Source organism: Marmota marmota, unplaced genomic scaffold, assembly GCF_001458135.2.
Source record: "Marmota marmota marmota unplaced genomic scaffold, marMar, whole genome shotgun sequence".
NCBI classification, from domain to species: Eukaryota; Metazoa; Chordata; class Mammalia; order Rodentia; family Sciuridae; genus Marmota; species Marmota marmota.
This window is the reverse complement of record NW_026000208.1, coordinates 1,260,987-1,271,021: the sequence shown is the minus strand read 5'-3', so window position 1 is coordinate 1,271,021 and position 10,035 is coordinate 1,260,987. Positions and strand designations below refer to the sequence as shown.

The following is a 10,035-nucleotide window of genomic DNA, read 5'->3' as shown; positions in this document are numbered from 1 at the left end:
GTGGACCAATGGTACAGAATAGAGGACACAGAGGCCAATCCACAAAATTACAACTATGTTTTATTTGATAAAGGGGCTAAAAGCATGCAATGGAGAAAGGATAGCATCTTCAACAAATGGTGCTGGGAAAACTGGAAATCCATATGCAACAAAATGAAACTGAATCCCTTAATCTCGCCATGCACAAAAGTTAACTCAAAATGGATCAAAGAGCTTGATATCAAATAAGAGACTCTGCGCCTGATAGAAGAAAAAGTTGGCTCCGATCTACATATTGTGGGGTCGGGCTCCAAATTCCTTAATAGGACGCCCATAGCACAAGAATCAACAAATGGGAGTTACTCAAACTAAGAAGTTTTTTTCTCAGCAAGAGAAACAATAAGAGAGGTAAATAGGGGGCCTACATCCTGGGAACAAATTTTTACTCCTCACACTTCAGACAGAGCCCTAATATCCAGAGTATACAAAGAACTCAAAAAATTAAACAATAAGAAAACAAATAACCCAATCAACAAATGGGCGAAGGACCTGAACAGACACTTCTCAGAGGAGGACATACAATCAATCAACAAGTACATGAAAAAATGCTCACCATCTCTAGCAGTTAGAGAAATGCAAATCAAAACCACCCTAAGATACCATCTCACTCCAGTAAGATTGGCAGCCATTTTGAAGTCAAACAACAAGTGCTGGCGAGGATGTGAGGAAAAGGTCACACTTGTACATTGCTGGTGGGACTGCAAATTGATGCGGACAATTTGGAAAGCAGTATGGAGATTCCTGGGAAAGCTGGGAATGGAACCACCATTTGACCCAGCTATTGCCCTTCTTGGACTATTCCCTGAAGACCTTAAAAGAGTGTACTACAGGGATACTGCCACATCGATGTTCATAGCAGCACAATTCACAATAGCTAGACTGTGGAACCAACCCAGATGCCCTTCAATAGATTAATGGATAAAAAAATGTGGCATTTATACACAATGGAGTATTACGCAGCACTAAAAAATGACAAAATCATGGAATTTGCAGGGAAATGGATGGCATTAGAGCAGATTATGCTAAGTGAAACTAGCCAATCCCTAAAAAACAAATGCCAAATGTCTTCTTTGATATAAAGAGAGCAACTAAGAACAGAGCAGGGAGGAAGAGCAGGAGGAAAAGACTAACATTAAACAGAGACTTGAGGTGGGAGGGAAAGGGAGAGAAAAGGGAAACTACATGGAAATGGAAGGAGACCCTCATTGTTACACAAATTACATATAAGTGGTTGTGAGGGGAATGGGGAAAAAAACAAGGAGAGAAATGAATTGTAGTAGATGGGGTAGAGAGAGAAGATGGGAGGGGAGGGGAGGGGGGATAGTAGAGGATAGGAAAGGTATCAGAATACACAGTCACTATTATGGCATCATGTAAAAATGTGGATGTGTAACCGATGTGATTCTGCAATCTGTAATTGGGGTAAAAATGGGAGATCATAACCCACTTGAATCTAATGTATGAAATATGATATATCAAGAGCTTTGTAATGTTTTGAACAACCAATAAAAAAAAGAAATATCATCTGTGATGTGACTTTAAAACACAATTTTCTATATATGCCAAAGTGATCAGTATACCCCTCAAGCTGTGACATTTTATTCAAATGCCCAAGTAAACTTCTCTCCAGAACTAGTGGATATATAAGTTTTTCTGTAGCATTCTGAAGAGTTGTAGATGACACTTCTGGGAAAGAAACAATATGCTCGATCTTCTCACAATCGATGAAAAGTGAATCCTAAAATCTAGGTATTCCAAGAAGGACTAAGAACATACTGCCTACATGTGAATGAACTAAAAACAGAGCATGTATCCTCAAATTTAAAACAGTATTTACTAAAGGAGAAAAGATAGCCTCTTCAGCAAATGGTGCCGGAAAAACTGGAAATCCATATATAACAAAACAAAATTAAATCACTATCTCTCACCATGCACAAAACTCAACTCAAAGTGGATCAAGGACCTAGAAATTAAACCAGAGACTCTGTGTCTAATAGAAGAAAAAGTAGACCCTAATCTTCATCATGTGGGATTAGGCCCCAACTTCCTTAATAAGACTTCTATAGTACATGAATTAAAACCAAGAATCAATAAATGGGATGGATTCAAACCAAAGCTCTTTCTTTCTCCATTATCTGCCTCTAGCTGCACTGACTCGACTGGACACCAGTGACTGAACCTTGTGAGGTTATATTACCGTAAACAAGAATAGGCAGAATACACATACTTATAAAGCCCACATGGAATGCTCACCAACATGTACCACATTGTGGACATAAAATACACCTTAAAATTTAATAATATCTTGTCTGTTCTCAAGTCAATATGAAATCACAGTAGAAAGAAAAAATCAAAAACTAATTGGAAAATACCCATACTCATGATGATAAAATAACCAATTTTAAATACTATGCTAAACATAAAGAAAACTCAGCTGGGCAAGGTGGTGCACACCTGTAATCCCAGCATCTCAGGAGGATGAGGGAGGAGGTTCACGAGTACAAAGCTAGTCTAAGCCTCTTAGGGAAGTTCTGAGCAACTTAGTGAGACCCTGTCTTGAAATAAAAAATTAATAAGTGGGCTGGGGATGGGGCTCAGTGGTTAAAAGCCGCTGGGTTTAATCCCTGGCACAAAAAAATCTCCAAAATACATTTACTTAAATGTCAATTAAAATAAAAATTTATCAATAATTGTGGAATTCAAGGAAAGCAGAACTTAGAGGAAAATGTATGGAACTGGATTCATGTCTCAGAAAATATGGAAGATCTAAAAGCAATCATCTGATTTTTTTTACTTTGATCCCAGAAAAAGATGAGCAACATATTTAGAAAATGACATAATATTGCAAAGATAATAAAAGAAATTAAACAGAGTTTTCAAATGACTTGATAATAGTTTGCAGACTATGATGTATCCAAAAGTTGAAGGAAAATACAGCACCCAAAAAGAATCACTGCAAACAGTGTATTAATTCAGGGAAATTTCATTTGCTTACTAAGGTAGCAAACTCTTAACTGTGAATAATCTGCCTAAAAGAAACTTAGGTAAATAACTAGTGGCACATTCATATTGTAAGACAGCACATGTGATAAAGAATAAGTTCAAAACAAATGCTGTCTTCTGAGACACAAGAGAATTATGAGGTTTGTGTGAGAATATCAACAAATATTTAAGAGGACATGCAGGCCCAGGTGAACATATATGTGAGTGTAATACTGAAATGTCTCCTCAAGACCTGCTCAGTGCTGCCTATCACCCATTGCTAGAGCTTACCTGGAATGCCTGATCCTGCCCATCATACCTTTGTCACTTACCTGTGTTCCCTTCTCTTGGGTTGCTGGAACGATTGTTATAAATGCAGAGTGGCAGTTGTGTACTCTTTGTTTCTTCATTCCAGAGTTACACGGTGCTTAATATAATAAGCTCTGGAAAGAAAATTGTTGTGTTAAATAAATTGCTTAGTAAAAGATAGCTATTATCCACAAATATAATCAACAACTTTTAAAAAGAATGCTCAAAACTGATATATGAACATGTAAAGAAAGTAATTTCAAGAAATACTATTATTCATTTATTATTAACTCAATAATTATTACCATTGACATTAATTAATTTTCAAAGCATAACATAAGGTATTGATAATCCATAAGGAAAAAGAAAAAGAAAAAACAAAAACCAAAACCCCTCCAAATTCATAAATCAGAGAACATAGTTTCTAGGTGGATCAGAGACCTATACCTAAATGTAAAAACAGTTCAATGCATCACTTAGTATAAAATTTAGCAAAATAAATTCATGACTTTGTGGTAGTAATTATGACTTTGTGGGTAATAATTATTAAGCTAAATCTAGGAGGAAGTATCCATATAAAAGAACAATTATCTAACATAGTCAAAGTGAGCAAAAATAGATAAAGACTGAATTAATCTCAAGAGTCTCCCTTTTCTTTCTTGTGGGGCTTTTGCTGACATTTAGAATTAGATTGCATGACATAGTGACAGTTTTTTCTAACTGCAATATATATCATTTGTATCAAATGTAAAAATGCATTTCATTAACAATGAAAGAATAAAACTTTTAAAACCAGACAGGTAACTTTTATAACTTTTTTTTCAGTAAACATGCAGAAGGTACTCTAATACTGAATTATAATCCCAGTACTTTTCTATTTTTTTATGTTGAGATAGCATTTAAATTGCTCAGGCTGGCCTTAAACATGTGATTGTATCTCAGTTTCCCAAGTTGCTGAAATTACACACATGCACCACATTGCCAAGGTAACTTAGAATTTTTATCTAAAATTTATTCAAAATAACCAGTTTGAGCTTATAATAACATAGTTATTCATCTTTTATAACTCCTATGATTGCATGAAAAACAGAAAGACATATTACTATACATAATATTAATAAAGGTATTCTAATATTCTTCATTCAGATGAAACTCTCATGAACCACATTTTGACTCATCTTACCCATGACAATTCCTTTTTTAACCATTATCTCTATTAATCAGAAGCACAGGTGATAGGGCTTTTTTTTTTTTTTTTTGATACCAGGGATTGAACCCAGGGACACTTAAATACTGAGCCACATCCCTAGCCCTGTTTTGTATATCATTTAGAGACAGGGTTTCACTGACTTGCTTAGTGCCTCACTTTTGCTGAAGCTGGCTTTGAACTCATAATCCTTCTGTCTCAGCCTCCCAAGCCTATTCTTGAGAGACTTGTGCTATATTTTCCAAAATTCTTTCTACTCTATGGACACTGTTTCTACATGTTTTAAAGTTACAGTCACCAGAAGGTGACAACAGAAGATATTTGTTTGTGTGTATGTGTGTGTGTGTGTGTAGTCATAAGTTAACATGATTTATAATTTAATTTTTAACAAACAAGATTTTTAGACTAAATTTATGTATGTGCATCTAAGCACTATCACAATCACCATGAGCTTTCTAGCCAACAGTGTTCCTACACTGTCAATTTCAAGATGTATCTTTATTGGATAGAAAGGAAAATGTACACTATTGGATCTATGGAATACTTCACTTTTCTCTGAAACTTACCATTTCTCAGTGATTCTATTATTTATGAAGACTAATCTGCCATATTATTATCTATTATTGAGAAAACATTCTAAAATATGGTTTTATATAAATTGACCAATGTTATTTACCTTCCTTCAGGAATAAAGATGAAGTTATTAGTGAACTACTAGAATTTCAAGTTTAACTGTAGTGAATTCTAATAATTTTACATTGCCTTGACATACATTTTTGTATACATATCTAATTTGCTCATACCAAAAATTTGGTATAGACATCCATGAAACAGTTTATAGTTCTCTTTCTCTTCCACTAAAGAGCTTAGAGGAGGAAAAGAACTACAAACTGCTTCACATATGAATAAAACAAATTGCTAGTATGAGCTTATAGTAATGTATATATTTATTTATCTTGCATCACTTCATAAAACCACCTCATGGTGACAACTTCCAGGGGACAGGTAGATGTGGCAGTTTACAGGTATGCTGGCTCCAATTTCCTACAAGGATGATGAGATATTCCAGTGACCCGTTCTCATATACAGTGTGATTCCATGTAAAATGTGCTTGCTTCCTGGAAATCACCAATTATGACTCTCCTTGAGAAACATGCTCAAAATATCCTGTGCCACATGAAGGCTATATCACACTGGTATCTCTTGTTTCTCTCTTTTCTCACTGTTCCTCTGTTCTGTGGGGTTTATGTCTGACTTCCTATAAACACTGTGGGGCATGCTGTCCACTTCTCACTGGGATCTAGCAATAAAGAAACCTATTATTTTTTCTCCTCTGAACTTTGTATTACCAACATACTTAACAGTAACTTATTTTCTAGTAAAGGCTCTCCTAGACAGTGTCTATCTTGGTAGGAATAGAGTGAACACAGATTATACAAAAGCCAAAAGGATATCTGCTATGTAAATAATTGTCCTATGTGAATGAATCTTGACATGGATAAGACATAGTGGTATGAGTTCATCCACCAGGTTAAAGAAGCATCCCATCATTTTGATTAGCTTTTATATAGTTGTGATCAGAAACCTGTCAAGAACAATTAGAATAGGAAAGGTTTATTTTGGCTTATGGTTTTTGAGGTTTGGTCTACCATTGGCTAACTCTGTAGCTTGGAGACCAAGGTGAGGCAGAATGTCATGGTGAAAGTGTGTGGCACAAGAAAGCACCTCGGGGCATGACAACAAGAAAGAGCAAAGAAAGGGCGGGGAGAGGGAAATGTAGAGAGAGAGGAATATGGAGAGAGAAAGAGAAAGAGAGACAGAGAGACAGAGACAGAGAGAGATATAGAAAGAGACATAAACAAAGTGCTGTACTAACCTGGGATAAAATATAAAATCCAATGTCATGCCCTCATTGATCACCACCTCCGGCTACACCCTACCTGCCTACAGTTACCATCCAGTTAGTCCATCAATGATCATGTTTAGCTTCCATAATCTAATCATTTTACCTCTGAAATGTCTTACATTGCCTTACACATGAGGTGATAGAGGATACCTCATATTTAAACCACATCACCTATGAAAGACCCATAAATACCTAGGACCAAATCCACTCTAATCCAATCAGAGTGGGGCTAGAGTTTATAGACACTGATGGGAGACCTAAAAAACAAATTACAAATAAAAATCCCTCAACATATATAGAATGCTAATTTAACAAACTATGGTTGAAAAACTCATTCAAAAGGAAAACAGAAATGACAAAATGTTTCTAAGATTGCTCTGGAGAGGCAGCTTTGTAAAGATGGAAAAATCTATGTACTCAGAATTTCTGCCCCAAACTTAGAAAAATGAGCAATGCTCCCTTTAAGTGACATTCAAAATTCATTTCTCCAACCCATAGCAATCCTATATCTATTTATTCTTTACCTTTATTTTGCTACTCACATGGACAGTTATCATGCAAGTCTCTTTATGAAGAAGACTGCAAATGTAGATGTATTAAGATTTTCATAAAATTTTAGATCTTTCCTCTTGCTTCTGTGAACAACACATATTGGGTACATGGTATACAGAACTGGCCTTTGTGTTCCATGATTAATATATCTCATTAGGAATAATCTCACACAATTTATAATGTATTGGCACCTAGAATTTCAGTTTTTAAGAATACTCAATGTAATAGCAGGTTATGATCTGAAATGCATGCACCATTCTTCCTTTGACCAATAACTTCCATTAAGGCTAGATTGTGGAGCCAGGATGTTGTGTTCTTGTCTCAAGATGCAGTGTGACTTTGGGAGGCTTGCAATTTCATCTTTCTGAAAATTCACATTGTCAGATGAGCCTCTGTGAAATCTGCTCACAGGTGGTTGAGCAGGTTGTGAGAACTCATATCTGCTGTGCTTTCATGAAGTTATATTGGGAATGTGGTACTCAACACTGTCACCTCTATGCCTGTGAGCTCAAGTTAGTATAGTTCATTGTCTATCACTTGCCCTCCCTTAATCCTTAGCTCTCAAGTTAATGCTCCTACCATTTTGAATTGGGTCACTCTATGTCCTACTTACTTGGGTATTCTTGTATCCGGCCTATTGCTAACTTCGGTGTTATGTTTTTCCTTTTGTTCTTTCTTTTGTTTCTAGAGAATTTGAAGAGGAAACATTCTAAGTGTACATCATGATATATTCTAACATATGTACTGAAATAAATTGGACGTGTTGGTTAGACAATTACTTATATTTTAAGAAAAATTAAAATTACACAAGTGGGAGAACTCTCCATTTTTTAAACTGCAGATTTTAAAAGAGCCCACCATTTTTCAGGGATGAAAAATGAGCTTGGAATGGTTAGAAAGAAATTCTTGAATAACAAATGCCAATAAAACACCATACATACACACACACACACACGTGCTATCCTGACCTCAAATGTGAGAAATGTGGTAGAGGTCAGGTGTGTCCCACTCTCTAGGTCTTTAGGCCATAAGAGCTAGTTTTCTCATTGTGGCTATTAGTGCAGTGTGGAGAATATGACCCATGATTACAGATCCTAAAATCAATCCTTGACTCTGTGGATGTCCACATGGTACAGTGTGCAGTCACGTGGCTCTGAAGAATATATAGATATGGGTCTTATATAAAACCCTGATGCTGACCATCTGAGAGCTGTGGCTCTGCGCAGGGAGCTGGGTAGTAAGTGGTCAGTCCTCCCTGCTCTGAAACTCTTTGTTTAATCAGCCCATATTCAGAGTTGCTGTTTGAATCTGCAAGGCTTTGTGGCAGCTCGGTTATTTGTGCCCAGCCAGACTGTGGCAGGATATTGCAAAGTCTGAGAGCTGGAGAGAGTGGAAGATAGACTAAAAGTAGAAAACAAATTCTGAGTGTCCTAACCCCAAAGAACCACCTGGAGATGAGAAGAGTGGAAGGAAACTTAGGCTCACCCACTTAAAAACAGTTGAAAAGACAGGCAAAATTTAAGTGTGATGCTAACAGAAGCATCCTTAAAACAGTGCAAACAGCTTAAAACCAAATTGTGAAAAGAAACCTAAGCCAGAAGTCTGAAGCCATGTTGTAGAACCCTTAGTAGTCTAGTCACCCTCTTAAATCAGCATGATATCTTCCCAGGCCCAGACAGCTGCATATTAAACCTGAGGAAAAGTCCCTTTCAATGAGACAGCTTAAGAATCCAGCCAGAATAACTACTAGAAGGACCATTAGGAACCAAATATACTGAAACCTCCTATCCTTTACACTCACCACAAACAAGGGGAATGAATGGCCTGTTGGGGATAGATGCTGTGAAGTATACCTAGCCCAGCTCTGCAACCCAGGCAAGGACAGAAAGCCCAGTGCAGTGTCTGCTTGCTCAACTCAGATAGAGACAGCAATGAAGCAATATGGCCTCAAACAAAGGGTAGAAGATTCACAATGCACCAAACACTGAACTGGGGGGGAGGCACAGTGGGAAAACTATGGCATTCCCCAGGATTATGGGGCCATACCAGAGGGAAGATGCATGAATATCCAGTGACACAGACATTCAGTGGAACATTACCAATCTAAGCAGCAGAAAGTTACGAATTCCAGCCCCATTGCATTGCCTGACACATAATCACAACACACAAGTGAAAGGACATTAGTTGGATATTTGTGGGACATTGCATAAGACATAGAAAACAGGGAATCAACAGCCAACATTCACAATGTGGGGCAGTGGAAACTAGAGTTTACGTGAACCACCTGGAACCTTCAACTATGGTACCTCAGAGAGTGACTTCAATTGGTGGAATATTTCTGCACCATGATACAATGGTGGAAAAATCCACAAACAGAATTCCTGCACTCACAGATAGCCAACAAGATCTTCACTATCATGAAAAGGATACTGTAGAGGGGAACAGGTGTACAGTGACTCACAGCAATCACAGGGAACTCCACAGCCTGCATCCTGAACTTATGCATGCCACAGAGACAGGCCAGCCACAACACCGCACCCTCTAAGTAATCAGCTGCAGGACCCTGGGCTAACAAACCAGAAGCTGCTGGTAATAGGTTCTTTACAAGTTGGTAATGGGCTCCTGCACACCTGCAACTCAAGAGAGAGATCCACAGACAAAGACTGGTGGACATCTGCTAAATGTCCAAACTCCAATGAAATCCAAACCAAGATTCAACAAGAATTTTCTCCTTGGCATGGTTTACTATAAATAATTCTGACAAACTTTAATCCTTTAAATAACTCTTTAACTCAAATTATTTAGTTATTGCCCTGAAGCCAACACATTTGAATTATTAAATCTGAAATTTTTAAGCATTAATTGGAATTAATCTTCCTATCTTTGTTTTCTGAGCTCTGGTTTATACTTCCTCCTCTTACTCCTATTCATCCTCATGCATTACCTGCCACTAACTTAAAAACCCACCATTCACCTATTTCTCCTTTCTACCTTGGTGTGAATTATTCTTTCCTATCATTTACCTTCTTCCCTCCCTCCC

General features: G+C 37.1%; 1 long non-coding RNA gene across 4 annotated transcripts in view; it reads right to left on the bottom strand.

The window, feature by feature from the left end:
* Positions 1 to 10,035, bottom strand: part of LOC125612822 — a 247,459-nt gene that overhangs the window by 190,744 nt on the left and 46,680 nt on the right. For all 4 annotated transcript variants that reach the window (XR_007343297.1, XR_007343300.1, XR_007343299.1 and 1 more), the window contains exon 11: positions 3,354 to 3,464. This is a non-coding gene — a long non-coding RNA (uncharacterized LOC125612822). The remainder of the gene's footprint in view (positions 1 to 3,353; positions 3,465 to 10,035) is intronic.